Source organism: Oncorhynchus nerka, linkage group LG15 (assembly GCF_034236695.1).
Source record: "Oncorhynchus nerka isolate Pitt River linkage group LG15, Oner_Uvic_2.0, whole genome shotgun sequence".
Taxonomy (NCBI): domain Eukaryota; kingdom Metazoa; phylum Chordata; class Actinopteri; order Salmoniformes; family Salmonidae; genus Oncorhynchus; species Oncorhynchus nerka.
The window spans coordinates 36,363,499-36,375,934 of NC_088410.1; the positions used below are offsets into that span (position 1 = coordinate 36,363,499).

Here is a 12,436-nt window from a genome sequence, read left to right on the forward strand (position 1 = left end):
TGGGTAGGCCAGGGTGTGACATGGGTTTATATGTTATGTTTCGTATTGGGGTTTGTATTATTTGGGATTGCGGCTGATTAGGGGTGTGGTATAGGCTTGGCTGCCTGAGGCGATTCTCAATTAGAGTCAGGTGCTTTCGTTGTCTCTGATTGGGAACCGTATTTAGGCAGCCTGAGTTTCGCTTGGTATTTCGTGGGTGTTTGTTCCTGTCTCTGTGTAGTTCACCAGATAGGCTGTATTTAGGTTTCACGTTCTGTTTGTTGTTTTCATAGTATTAGTTATTTCATGTACCACGTTTTCTTCATTAAAGTAACATGAGTAACCAACACGCTGCACTTCGGTCCGACTCTCTTTCCACAAACGAAGAACGCCGTTACACACACAGATCAAATCAAAATCTTTCTCAGGTACTGGCTCATTTGCTCCACTCTCCCCTCATACACTTAATAACAAATGTATTTTGTTATTAATAACAAGAATCTCAGAGCACATTAGCAGTCAGGAAGGAGAAAATAAAGATAGCTCTTCCGGCTCTGTGTGGGAGCTCTCGGTTGGTGCAGCAGTTGACGGTGTGTGCAACTGTTTGCAGAAGTCTTGTTTATTTTCAGCGTGCTTAGTTTGTAAAGTGTCGATTGCTGGTGATATCACTCTAGGTCGTGGTTGTAATCTTTCAGGACCACTCCTGTAATTGATTGCATGAATTAGCAGTAGTTTATGTGTCGGGGAGCTAGGGTAAGTCTGTTATATCTGGAGTACTTCTCCTGTCTTATCCGGTGTCCTGTGTGAATTTAAGTATGCTCTCTCTAATTCTCTCTTTCTTTCTCTCGCTCTCTCTCTCAGAGGACCTGAGCCCTAGGACTATGCCTCAGGACTACCTGGCATGATGACTCCTTGCTGTCCCCAGTCCTCCTGGCCATGCTGCTGCTCCAGTTTCAACAGTTCTGCCTCCGGCTATGGAACCCTAACCTGTTCACCGGACGTGCTACCTGTCCCAGACCTGCTGTTTTCAACTCTCTAGAGACAGGAGGCGGAAGGAGCGGTAGAGATACTCTTAATGATCGGCAATGAAAAGCCAACTGACATTTACTCCTGAGGTGCTGACTTGCTGCACCCTCGACAACTACTGTGATTATTATTATTTGACCATGCTGGTCATTTATGAACATTTGAACATCTTGGCCATGTTCTGTTATAATCTCCACCTGGCACAGCCAGAAGAGGACTGGCCACCCCTCATAGCCTGGTTCCTCTCTAGGTTTCTTCCTAGGTTTTGGCCTTTCTAGGGAGTTTTTCCTAGCCACCGTGCTTCTACACCTGCATTGCTTGCTGTTTGGGGTTTTAGGCTGGGTGTCTGTACAGCACTTTGCGATATCAGCTGATGTAAGAAGGGCTATATAAATACATTTGATTTGATTAGTAACATTGTTGCAACGCTTTGACAAACAAACCAACACACCATCAGGTGTAGCAGACAGACAGCAGTGCAACTGTAAGCCTGAAGTCAACAGCGAAGAACTCTTTATTTGCCTGTGGTTCAACACAGAACAAGGTTCACAACACATGACCTTTGATGTCAACATCTCAGAGCAGATACTGAAGAAGACAAGGACATTCCACTGAACTGTATAGCTCTTTTAACAAACAGGGTGGGTCTTGTAAAGTGAAAGTAAACTCTGCTTGCCCTTCCAGAGGAGCGAGGCAAGTGTGAAAATGGCTTGCAAATTCTCTCTCCCCATTGAGAATTTATCCTGTCCTGTGTGCTGTGACATCTTCAGAGATCCTGTTGTCATGTCGTGTAGCCACAGCTTCTGTAAAGCCTGTCTGCAGAAATTCTGGGAAAAGAGCGGACCCCAAGAGTGTCCAGTCTGCAGGAGAAGATCCTCAAGGTCTGGAGCCTCCTAATAACCCGTCTCTAAAGAACCTGTGTGAGGCCTTCTTAAAGGAAAGGAGTCAGAGATCTTCAGCAGGGTCTGAGGTGCTCTGCAGTCTGCATGGTGAGAAACTCAAGCTCTTCTGTCTGAAGGATGAACACGCTATCTGTTTGGTGTGTCGTGATTCAAGGAATCACAAAGGTCATAGCTGCATCCCCATAGATGAAGATGCAGAAGATCATAAGGTAAGCAGCATGTGGTCATTTTAAAAGTCTGCCCAACATTTAGATATTTGGAACTGTGAATTTCTTAAACTATGGATTTAGGGCTCTATTCAATCTGTGTCGCTGAAGTGTTACAGATCGCGCAATATAAATGTAAAGGTTATTTAAGAGTGTCTGCTAACGCCTTTAAATTTCAATCACGGTGTAACGCTAAACTTCCTCGATACGGAATGAATAGTCCTTCTGTCTATATTCCCGTTAATTCCCACGGAAAGTGGGAATTAATATTCCCCAAAATGTGCAACCCTGGCGGGAACTATGGAATTTCCATTCCAAATTTTCCCACTCACTCTTTAACAACTACATTACTTCCCCTCGAGCCAGGGCTAATGCTAGAGGATTTTTTGTTTATTTGTTTTGTGGGCTGAGAGGAGGTGGCTTTTCATATCAAATACAATTGTATTTATCACATGCTCCAAATACTACCGTTGTAGACCTTACCATGAAATGATTACTTACAAACCCTTACCCAACAATGCAGTTTAATAATAAAAATAATTAAATATTTTAAAAACGAAATAAAATAAAACAAAAAAAGTAACACAATAAAACACAACTATGGTGTTGAACGCTGAGGTGTAGTCAGCAGACATCATTCTCACGCAGGTGTTTCTTTTGTCCAGGTGGGAAAGGGCAGTGTGGAGTGCAAGAGAGATTGCGTCATCTATGGTTCTGTATGCAAATTGCAGTGGGTCTAGGGTTTCTGGGATTATGGTGTTGATGTGAGCCATGTCCTGTCATTCAAACACTTCATGGCTACAGACATGAGTGCTATGAGGCTGTCGTCATTTAGGCAGGTTACCTTGGCATTCTTGGGTACAGTGACTATGATGGTCTGCTTGAAACACGTTAGATATTACAGACTTGTTCAGGGAGAGGTTGAAAATGTCAGTGAAGACACTTGATAGTTGGTCAGGGTATGCTCTGTGTATGGATCCTGGTAATCCACCTGGCCCTGTGGCCTTGTGAATGTTGAATTGTTTATAGGTCTTACTCACATCGGCTACGGAGAGCGTGATCACACAGTCATCTGGAACAGCTGGTGCGCTCATGCATGGTTCAGTGTTGTTTGCCTCGAAGCGAGCATAGAAGGCATTAAGCTTTTCCTTCTAACACATAATACTTTATTTGTAACAATCAAAGTAATACAAATACATCCTTTCAGTCAATAGTCAATCATGAGTACAATATAAAATACAGTGTTTCCTTCTAGTAATCTGTAATAACAATTAATATTGTGCTAACGGCAGTTCACCAACACACAGTATTGGCATGAAACACCTTTAGTAAAGACAGACATGCATAACTAGATCTGTAGCTTTTAAGTAAAACTTCCTAAGAATACTCACAAGCAGTAGAGGCTGGTGGGAGGAGCTATAATAGGACAGGCTGATTTGTAATGGTTGGAACGGAATAAATGGTAGGAACGGAATAAATGGAATGGTATCACGGAAACCACGTTTGACTTCATTCGTTTCATGCCATTCCAGCCATTACAATGAGCTTGTCCTCCTATAGCTCCTCCCACCAGCCTCTACTGCTCACAAGTCTAGCAGATCTTCATTATCCAAAAGAAGAAGAAGAATGCTCTCTGTTATCCTATCCCCTTCTCTTTTTTAAAATGTAATTTTACCCCCTTTTCGTGGTATCCAATTGTTAGTAGCTATTATCTTGTCTCATCGCTAAAACTCCCGTACGGGCTAGGGAGAGACGAAGGTTGAAAGTCATGCGTCCTCCGATACACAACCCAACCAAGCAGCACTGCTTCTTAACACAGCGCGCATCCAGCCCGGAAGCCAGCCGCAACAATGTGTCGGAGGAAACACAGTGCACCTGGCAACCTTGGTTAGCGTGCTCTGCTCCCGGCCCGCCACAGGAGTCGCTGGTGCGCGATGAGACAAGGATATCCCTACCAGCCAAACCCTCCCTAACCCGGACGACGCTAGGCCAATTGTGCGTCGCCCCATGGACCTCCCGGTCGTGGCCGGTTACGACAGGGCCTGGGCACAAACCCAGAGTCTCTGGTGGCACAGCTGGCGCTGCAATACAGCGCCCTTAACCACTGCGCCACCCGGGAGGCCCTTTATCCCCTTTTCTAATCGATTTGGGCCGCCTCTTATGGAAAAACCCTTCGGTGCAAGCCAAACTCATGACTATTTTTGAAGTGATTGATTGTGAATATAACACTAACCACACTCCATTGTCTCCACTAAATGTAAAGTAATTGAAAGTGGATATGACACCAACCAAACATCCATTGACTTCACACATTTTAAAACAATGGACTGTGGTTCTAACATGTCAAAACAGAACCCCCCCCCAAACTTAGACAATAAGCAACGGTCAACTTCAAGTAACAAGACACTTTTCAATCTCGGTCAACGTTCCCTTTCAGTTCCGTCTCTTAGCAACATTCAACATCAAAAAGGTCATTGGCAGGGAGCAGTGTAGCACGCCTCCACACTCTTGCTCTCTTCTTTAGCCTTAGCAGGTTAACTAAGATGGTGTAGCAGATGCTGCAAATGATGATGAGGATGATGGGACCAAAAAAAAGCCCAGCTTCTCCTTACTGCTTCTCCAGACATATTCCAGTCCTTTTTCTCTCCATTCTCCTCTCATTCTGGGCAATACAAAAAAACGTTATCCTCCATCTCCCCGGGTGGTATCTGAGGTGATGTTGACATTTTACAGGATGTTGAAAGTTAAAATGACAGAGGTCATATTTTCAGAGATGTAATTAGATTGTGTCTCCAGACCCAGGCCCAGCACACAGAGAAGCAGATTAAGAAAGCGTTTGAGAAGCTTCACCAGTTCCTACGAGATGAAGAGGCGGCCAGGATAGCTGCCCTGAAAAAGGAAGAGGTGGAAAAGAGTTGGAAGGTGAAGAAGAGGATTGAGGCGATGGTCAAAGATATGTCCTCTTTCAGACACTATCACAGCCATAGAGGACAAACTGAGAGCTGACGACATCTCATTCTTACAGGTAAAGTTTTTTTTACACTAAACTTTAAAAACGAAACATTTTGCGTTACAGGTGTATGGTACAATTGCATTATATCATCATATATGATCATGCATCATCTTACATTCATTTAGTTAAAAACGTAGACTGTTTTTTTCATTCCTCTGCAGACCTACCAGGCCACAGTGAAAAGGTAAGTGATCTCCCTCCTGTGACTGTCTCTCTCTTCTCTGGGGGTTCTGAACCCGACCCCACAGCAGCACTAATGTTCTTACAGAGCCCAGTGCACACTGCCGGCTCCACAGCTAGTCTCAGGAGCGCTGATAGACGTGGCCAAACACTTGGGCAATCTGTCCTACAAAGCCTGGGAGAAGATGCAGGGGATTGTTCAATACAGTGAGTAATTTCTTACAAAAAATACATTTATGATCTCTGATAAGATTGTGGGTCGGATTTTATGTTAAATATTTCAAATGGTCCCGTATGGCTCAGTTGGTAGAGCACGGCGCTTGCAATGCTAGGATTAGGGGTTTGATTCCCTGGACCACCCATATGTACATGCATGCTTAACTAAGTTGCTTTGGATAAAAGTGTCTGCTAAATGGCATATTAAAACCTTGTTGTCTCTGTTCAACTCCTGTGATTCTGGACACCAACACTGCCCACCCCTGTCTTATCCTGTCTGCGGATCTGACCCGTGTGAGAGTTGGTGATAGAACACTGCAGCTTCCTGACAACCCAGAGAGGTTTGGCTATGTATGCGTTAGAGGTTCTGGGTGTTTCAACTCAGCGACAAACCGCTGGGACGTGGAGGTTGGGGACAGTCACTTTTGGTTTCTAGGTGTGGCCCCCGACTTTGTCAGTAATCATGATATATGGGATGACATCTGGGGTGTTTTGCATACTTGTGGTGTATACGTAGTAATGTCCCCAAATGAGTTTGACGGTAAGCCTGGTCTCAAAGTGGTTCAGGACCCCCGGAGGATCAGAGTGCAGCTGGAGAGCTGACGTTCTCGGACCCTGATAATAACACACACCTACTTACAATGCCACTAGTTTTCACTGAGCCACTCGTTCCAGTATTGCGTACATATGAAAGCAAGCTAAAGATCCTACCAGTGAAGGCCTCTGTAACAGTGAAAGTTGACACCACCTCGGCCTGTAATTATATACAGTATAATATACCACAATCTCCATCTGTTGAAAAATATTGCTTTCAAGGAATCTTTAATAAAACCATGGATCTTCAAATGGTATGTTTTTCGACATTTCCAACACTGTTTTTATGAACATGAACACACACACACACACACACACACACACACACACACACACACACACACACACACACACACACACACACACACACACACACACACACACAAACTGCTGCATTAGACAAGATACAGCGATGGTGCAGTCAGTGTGTTGACTGGAGGGCTGAGGGGAGAAGGAACCAGAGGTGCCACACAGGCCCCAGGATGAGACTGTGACTGATGGGTCCACAGGCCCCAGGATGAGACTGTGACTGATGGGTCCACAGGCCCCAGGATGAGACTGTGACTGATGGGTCCACAGGCCCCAGGATGAGACTGTGACTGATGGGTCCACAAGCCCCAGGATGAGACTGTGACTGATGGGTCCACAGGCCCCAGGATGAGACTGTGACTGATGGGTCCACAGGCGCCAGGATGAGACTGTGACTGATGGGTCCGCAGGCCCCAGGATGAGACTGTGACTGATGGGTCCGCAGGCCCCAGGATGAGACTGTGACTGATGGGTCCGTCCACAGGCCCCAGGATGAGACTGTGACTGATGGGTCCGCAGGCCCCAGGATGAGACTGTGACTGATGGGTCCGCAGGCCCCAGGATGAGACTGTGACTGATGGGTCCGCAGGCCCCAGGATGAGACTGTGACTGATGGGTCCGCAGGCCCCAGGATGAGACTGTGACTGATGGGTCCGCAGGCCCCAGGATGAGACTGTGACTGATGGGGTCCGCAGGCCCCAGGATGAGACTGTGACTGATGGGTCCGCCCCAGGCCCCAGGATGAGACTGTGACTGATGGGTCCAGGATGAGACTGTGCAGGCCCCAGGATGAGACTGTGACTGATGGGTCCAGGATGAGACAGGCCCCAGGATGAGACTGTGACTGATGGGTCCGCAGGCCCCAGGATGACTGTGACTGTGACTGACTGTGACTGGGTCCGCAGGCCCCAGGATGAGACTGTGACTGATGGGTCCACAGGCCCCAGGATGAGACTGTGACTGATGGGTCCACAGGCCCCAGGATGAGACTGTGACTGATGGGTCCGCAGGCCCCAGGATGAGACTGTGACTGATGGGTCCACAGGCCCCAGGATGAGACTGTGACTGATGGGTCCGCAGGCCCCAGGATGAGACTGTGACTGATGGATCCGCAGGCCCCAGGATGAGACTGTGACTGATGGGTCCGCAGGCCCCAGGATGAGACTGTGACTGATGGGTCCGCAGGCCCCAGGATGAGACTGTGACTGATGGGTCCGCAGGCCCCAGGATGAGACTGTGACTGATGGGTCCACAGGCCCACAGCGTAACTGAGGGTCAGAAGGGAAACACATAGAGGGCAAGTCCCCTTGGACCAAATCTATCTAATACACAATGTGATCTAAAGACATGCACAGAAAAAAAACGAACTAACTGACCTTCACACTCTCCCACAGATACATACGCAGACAGCCCTTTTCCAACAGTGGTCGTGCACACAAATCTCAAATCCAATCTTCCTCTGAAACTGCTCATTCATTGCAGTCCAACAGTGGGCCAGCCAGGCAGCCTGAGGCTCTAGTGGAGAAGGAGGAGTGGCATCATCAGGTGGACAGCCTCTCGCATCCCACTGTTTATTCAGAGCTCCGGCTCCCTTCCAATCCAATCCCACTCACAGTCAGAGTCATAATGAGATTAATGCCGGGCTACGCTGCAGTGAGGCCCGCTGGGTGGAAGCAGGGGGATTTCCCGTTTCAACCAAAGAGTTTCATTACTTAAGGAAAGCAAGGGAGTTTTTGTTAGGTGTCTGCAGTGCATGTTGGTTTTTGGTGAGTATTCCACTGAGTGCCAGTACTCTGTCCATCCCTGTTCGGACACTGTGCCACACCTAATAAAAGTCTTGCCTGCTGTTGCTCTGTGCAATTATCAAAGGGCAGAAGAGGCGAGGGATAAGGAGAGAGAGAGAGGTAGAGAAAGAGATGGAGGGAGAGAGGGAGAGAAAGAGATGGAGAGAAAGAGATGGAGAGAGAGAGGGAGAGAAAGAGATGGAGAGAGAGAGGGAGAGAAAGAGATGGAGAAAGAGGCATATGGATGGAGAGATGAGAGGTAGAGAAAGAGATGGAGAAAGAGGCATATGGATGGAGAGATGAGAGGTAGAGAAAGAGATGGAGAAAGAGGCATATGGATGGAGAGAGAGAAGTAGAGAAAGAGATGGAGAAAGAGGCATATGGATGGAGAGAGAGAGGTAGAGAAAGAGATGGAGAAAGAGGCATATGGATGGAGAGATGAGAGGTAGAGAAAGAGATGGAGAAAGAGGCATATGGATGGAGAGATGAGAGGTAGAGAAAGAGATGGAGAAAGAGGCATATGGATGGAGAGAGAGAAGTAGAGAAAGAGATGGAGAAAGAGGCATATGGATGGAGAGATGAGACGCGGGGAGTAACAGCGTTTGGAGCCAGAGCAATCTGAGCTGAAAATGAGCCTTTTACCTCACATTGAGAGGATTCCTGCTATTTCACGCTGGGCACAAACATCCTTATCTTTCGGCTTCAAAACTCCAGCTTGGAAAACTCTGGGGCCTTCCTCTGCTCTTCTTCCTGCAAAACTGTATCCTCATGCCCCCTTTGAATTTTTCTTCGTTCCCTGCTGGGACATTAAAGTAATATTTAAGACATGTTAAATAGCTTATTTAGCATAGCTCTAGCCTGGTAATCTGTTTGTGCTACCATAGGAGTTGGCAATAACATAGAAATAGAATCTATAGAAGGGGCTTGGAACCACTAACCCTGGCAATTTGACTGGTACACTCACAATGGGTGCGAGCCCACCGCATTACAGCATAATTTACTTGAATGGGCCCGTTCTAGAGATTATATATTCTATGGGCAATACAGCACAACGGATCTGGGATTGGACAACCCTTAGCCAGCCCGGAGGTGGAAATGGGAATAGGAGGACTGATGCTATCTGGTTTTCAAGTTATGTAGCAATAAAAAGCCACAGCAAAATCAATTGAGGTTTATTGAGGCCGGTGATGGACTTAAGGTCAAAGAGGGACAATGGAATACTACTCTTTACACTGCAATGTCTTGTAGAGAGAGATGCTGTTTACTTCCAGGTCAGATTTACTTCAAAGGGATTTTCTACTTCGCTTTAATTTGTGCTGATATGAGTTGTTGAATGACAATACACTTTAAAACTACACTTTTCAACCTGTTTTAAAAGTAATTGAAGTTGGTAGCGTCCAATGTTATGCTCTCTCTCTTAGATGGTGGCTTGGCGCCCAACGTGAGGATGGTTGCCTGCCGGCAGAGCGAGACACTGCGCCTGAATTGTCTCGGAATATCAGTGGGGGATGACGGTGTCCTAAATAGGACAAATGGTGGTGGGTCCTGCGGAGGCAGTGATGTGTTAAGCTCCGGCATTGTTGGTGGGAGGGTGTAGGGCAGACTAGATTAAACCCATGAATCATCATTGGGGAGATCTAGCCTGCGTCCCAAATGGCACCCTGTTCCCTATATAGGGCACTACTTTTGACCATGGCCCATCACAACTGGTGCACTAAATGTGAGTGTGATTGTGTTTTGGCTCATCCTGGACACTTTCTCTCGGAGTCACACCTCTGTTTGTTTATACTACAGTGCATAAATGGGACAATTTTATCCTGGCTCCTTAGCCACACAGTCAGAAGGACACTCATGAATCTCTATAGCCACAAACAGCTCTCTCCGGTTAGAATTCACATTCATGATGTAGTGGTGGGAAAATTACTTAATGTGTCACATTCAAACGGAAACAAGCAGGGTGGTGAAATATATAGACATACTCCATGACAGAGTAATGGGTGGGTTTTAGAGCGAGTGAGAGGGGGGAGAGTCGGAGAAAGAGGGAGAGAAAGAGAGAGGGGGGAAGTCAGAGAGGGAGAGAGAGAAAAGAGAGGGGAAGTCAGAGAGAGTGGGGAGAGTCAGAGAGAGGGGAGAGTCAGAGAGAGTGGGGAGAGTCAGAGAGAGAGAGGAGAGTCAGAGAGAGAGAGAGTCAGAGAGAGAGGGGAGAGTCAGAGAGAGAGTCAGAGAGAAAGAAGGGGGAGAGTCAGAGAGAGGGGAGAATCAGAGAGAGCGAGAGAGAGAGAGAGAGAGAGAGGGGGAAGAGTTAGAGAGAGTGAGGGTGGAGAGAGGAGGGAGAGTCAGAGAGAGAGGGGGAGAGTCAGAGAGTGAGCGGGGAGAGTCAGAGGGGAGAGTCAGAGAGAGAGAGGGGGGAGACTCGAGGCGAGAGTCAGAGAGAGACTGGGGAGAGTCAGAGAAAGAGGTGGGAGAGTCAGAGAGAGCGAGGGGGAGATTCTGAGGGAGGGTCAGAGAGGGGGAGAGTCAGAGAGGGGAGAGTCAGAGAGAGAGGGGGGAGAGTCAGAGAGGAGAGTCAGAGATAGGGGGAGAGTGTCTGAGGGGAGAGTCAGAGAGGCGGGAGAGTCAGAGAGGGGGAGAGTTTCTGAGAGAAGGGGAGAGTCAGAGAGCGGGGGAGAGTCAGAGAAGGGGAGAGTCAGAGAGAGGGGGAGAGTCAGAGAGGGGGGGGGAGTGTAGCCTGTAAAGCACCCATAAAGATGATAGAAACACCCAGCCCTCTTCTCCCTCAGCTCCACACTCCATCATTTATTTAGTCATGCCGAGGTGTCACCACCAGTTTGTCACTTTGAACGTGATTGGCTATGACATGCACAGGCTGCCACACCACCGTTGCTGCCATGCCAGCTGAATACTTATGTCCCCCCCTAATTGTCTGTAACAACACAGACGGGGAAAAACCAGGGGGAAACTCGAAATAACAGAATGTCATGGAGTTGCATCTGGGAAAGTTAGCGGGAATGAGTCAGCGGTGTTCCCTGATTCCCGAGCTCGCTCACACTGGGAATGTGTGATCTCATGCCAAAGCTGCACAGCGGTAGGTGAATCGGAAAGAAGGACAAGTGAGACACACGACCCTAGAAGAAGACCAACAACAGTCCCATTTAACATCCTTTAAAGCAGCGGGGTATCTGTGAGTCTGGCTGAATCAAAGCCTGTATTAAAGGCCCACTCTCTCTGATATTTCCAGCTGGTTTTGATCATTTAAATGACGTTAAAGTCATTCCATGGAGGGTAAAGTCTCTGTGGGCTTTTGCGCCGCCGTTGTACTTGATTGATGAATTAAGGTCACTAATTAGTAAGGAACTCCCCTCACCTGGCTGTCTAGGTCTTAATTGAAAGGGAAAACCCAAAACCTGCAAACACTCGGCCCACCGTAGAATGAGTTTGACACCCCTGATTTAAATGAATATTATATAGGCCTACCCATTGAGGAGTGGGTCTTTAAAAGGCGAGTGGCATAAATAGCAGAAATAATAAGTGACTTTTAATCGACATGTTAGGAAATAGCCTTAAACAGGTTGTCAGGGTGACACCATTGGAAGGGCATTTCTTACATTTCTGTCTCCAAGCGCTTGGCGGGCTGGCTGCCAATCATTTGGCAGGCGTTTGGGTTGGTCGTAATGATCAGCCTAGTGGGAGGGGGTATCCAAGCAGAGGAGATGTGGTGAATCGAAGCCAAGTCCATTTTATTTTGGGTGTCACCTTGGCAAGCTTGGAGCTCGAAGTCAAACTCGAACACGACGACTTCAAATGAATATACAGTAAACACACACTTGCAGAAATGTAGTAAAATTTACAAAATGGATGGATGGGAATGTTATTAAACCTAAGCAAAGCATGCAAATAACGGTATAGATTAATGGGAGCGTATAAGTAACACTCATGTTTGCTATGCAAATCTTCCTCTCACATTGAAGGTTAGGGAGAGGCTATGTACTTAGCTTGTTGTAGAGTATCATAGCAGCAAGTCAGTTAAGAACAAATTCTTATTTACAACGACAGCCTAGGAACAGTGGGTGAACTGCCTAGTTCAGGGGCAGAACGACAGATTTTGACCTTGTCAGCTCTGGGATTTGATCTAGCAACCTTTTGGTTACTGGCCCAACGCTCTAACCATTAGGCTACCTGCCGATAAAGCCTATCAAATAATGACATGCAGCTAGATAGCTAAAAACA

At 47.0% G+C, this 12,436-nt stretch overlaps 1 pseudogene; it reads left to right on the forward strand.

The window, feature by feature from the left end:
* Positions 1-1,710: 1,710 nt before the first annotated feature.
* Positions 1,711-6,264, forward strand: LOC115143638 (E3 ubiquitin-protein ligase TRIM35-like; annotated as a pseudogene).
* Positions 6,265-12,436: the final 6,172 nt, after the last annotated feature.